Source organism: Sinocyclocheilus grahami, unplaced genomic scaffold, assembly GCF_001515645.1.
Source record: "Sinocyclocheilus grahami isolate Dianchi unplaced genomic scaffold, SAMN03320097.WGS_v1.1 scaffold440.1, whole genome shotgun sequence".
In the NCBI taxonomy this organism is placed as follows: domain Eukaryota; kingdom Metazoa; phylum Chordata; class Actinopteri; order Cypriniformes; family Cyprinidae; genus Sinocyclocheilus; species Sinocyclocheilus grahami.
Window position 1 is genome coordinate 1,438,630 of NW_015505619.1, and position 2,575 is coordinate 1,441,204.

General features: G+C 31.9%; 1 protein-coding gene across 2 annotated transcripts in view; it reads left to right on the forward strand.

Moving 5' to 3' along the window:
- Positions 1-2,073: 2,073 nt before the first annotated feature.
- The window catches only part of LOC107552092 (transcription initiation protein SPT3 homolog), a 51,239-nt gene continuing 50,737 nt past the window's right edge, over positions 2,074-2,575 (forward strand). Inside the window, exon 1 of one of the 2 annotated variants that reach the window (XM_016233922.1) lies at positions 2,074-2,155. The gene's annotated coding sequence lies outside the window, so the exon portion shown is untranslated. The remainder of the gene's footprint in view (positions 2,156-2,575) is intronic. The other variant, XM_016233921.1, reaches the window with a different exon arrangement.

Sequence of the window (2,575 nt, forward strand, 5' to 3'; positions counted from 1 at the left end):
CAGAGTCGAGGATATTTCGAGGGCCCTTCAGTGGTTTCACCAACAAGAGCTCTTTATTGAGGATCACATGCTGATAGGTTTCTATTTTTTTCCCCCAGTGCATTTTCAGTTTAAATTTATAATGCAAACATCAAAAAAAAAAAAAAAAAAAGTTAAGGTGCATATGAGTTGATATTTTAGGACTATTGTTTTCATTGTTCATTTATTTTCATGACAATTAAGCAAATGTATTGCTGTATAATGCAATGTTTTTCTTTGACAAATGTTTCTTCTTCTCATTTTTCATTATGAAGCAAGACGGATAAAGGTTATACCTTTAATGAAAACCTTTATTAAGTTAGACTTGCTTAAATGGTGATTTAAAGCAGTCGAGAGTTTTGAATTGATTCATTTAAATACATTATTTATTTATTTGTTCATTCATTCAAATTAGAAGAAAGAAATAATAAAGAAAATTATTATTTTGAGTAAATTGAAATATGCCTTTTTAAAGGCTATGTATTTGGGCTATCGATAACTAAAACTAAAACCATTAAAAACATTTTCATTACTTGAAACAAAATAAATTTTAACTGAAAAAAAAAACAATTTGTTTAAATGGATTTGAAAAATATTTGTCTTAACTGATTCACATGCATTAATTAAACGTACCATTTTTACCTTTATTTATTCAAATTAAAAGAAAGAAATAAGAAATTATATTTTGAGTAAATAAAACCTTTTTAGGACTGTTTATTAGTGCTATTTACCAGAGTTATTATTGTTAACTAAATCCAAAACAATAAACACATTTTCATTACATGAAACAAAATAAATGTTAACTGAAATAAACTATATATTTATTTTTTATAAAATATTTAAAAAAATGTAAAAGTTTTTTTGTGATTCAGATTAATCTCAAGTTTATTATATTTACAGTAAAAATGAGTAACACTAATATATTTAAATAAATCAAAGCATATAAAATCACAAATTATCAATCATAATTGGATTTTAAATGCAAAAGGTCTTAATGGTCTTTTAAATATGCTTCTTGTTTTTCAGATAGTTTTATATTCCCTATGTCATCTTTTATTTTGATTATCACATGAAGGTATTTGCTTTATATTTTTCAGACTGTATTTTGCATGTACAAGTGCATCCTCAACGTGAAATCATCTTTTAACTAAGAAAACCAGCTCTACACGGAATCAAACCTTGCTCTTTGTGTGTGTTTGTTATTATATACGTCACAGATCATTAGTTGCGGTTTGCTTCAGTTCAGTGCAGTATATTTATATAGCACTTTTCACATTCATGTCCAAAGCCGTTTGACAAAGAATAGTTTTGTTGAACTCGATCCTCCTTTTTTTATTCTTTTGTAAGGACGGGTTTAAAAATATCAGTAAGTTAACACTACAGTCCCTCCATGAGATTTGCCATAATTCTAGAGCGTTCATGGGATATGTTGATTTACATAAGAACAGCTATCATTTGCACCATGATGGATGAGCTGTTTTTCCTCTTTTGGCGACAAAGTGAAATTATAGCACTTCACCAGACATTTTTCATTGCAGCTTTTTTGTCCTTCTCAAGCTTAAAGATTTCGTTGCATATGATTTAGACATTCCTCTGTAAACCTCTCATGCACCGGCTGATAAAAAGGTCCGTTATGTCTTTACATTAAACCAGGACACATAAAACCTGTAAGTTAGGCTGTTTGTCTTGTTTTCATATCCAGAGCAGCACCACGTGGTATTTTGCCGTGCCTGGTTCATTTTTATCTGTTGTTTTGATGCATTTCTCTCTGTTTGCATTGCACTCAAGGACAATTTTGAGCAGGAATAGCAAAGTTAGACATTCCTGCACAAGACTTGACGCTCACGTCACACCAAAGTGACTCAAGTCCTGCTTTAAAAATGAACCCCCTTATCGGTTTCCTCACGGTCGTCATGCTGCATCAGTGACTTACAAAGCGCTGATTTTAAAAACATCTCTGGGTTGATGTTACCAAGCGCTGATTGTTACATACTCCCGCTTTCTTTGCTGATTGAATTGCCTTCATTTCTTTCTTTCTTTGCTCCTGCAGCTCCATCAGGCCGCTGAGGTGGCCCTCCTGAGAGGAGCCAGGGCCATTTCACCAGAGTATATCATCTTTCTAATGAGGAAAGACAAGGTAAAAGCACACCAATACGAGACATTACCACAACATAAATCATTAGCCTTCATATTTATGGACTAGCACTTGGGTTATTGAGTAGTTTTATTGCTTTTGCTTTTCACTCACTGGTTAAAAGCAAGAAGCAGGGCTAGGTGATGTAATGAAACATTCTTTTGAGCTTTTTGATGATTTTACATGATATTTATGTGATTTCAGTGAAGAGGGTAAGTAGATGAAGTATGTTTAATGCAAGAATTGAAACACAATAAACTTCTATAAAAATAATCAATCAATAAAACAAAGGTTTTTCACACATTTTTCCCCAAATTATTTTGAATCAGTTCATTGAAATGGACAACTGATTCACCGAAAAGAATCATACTTACCACCTGTAACTCTCTCTCTCTCTCTCTCTCTCTCTCTCTCTCTCTCTCT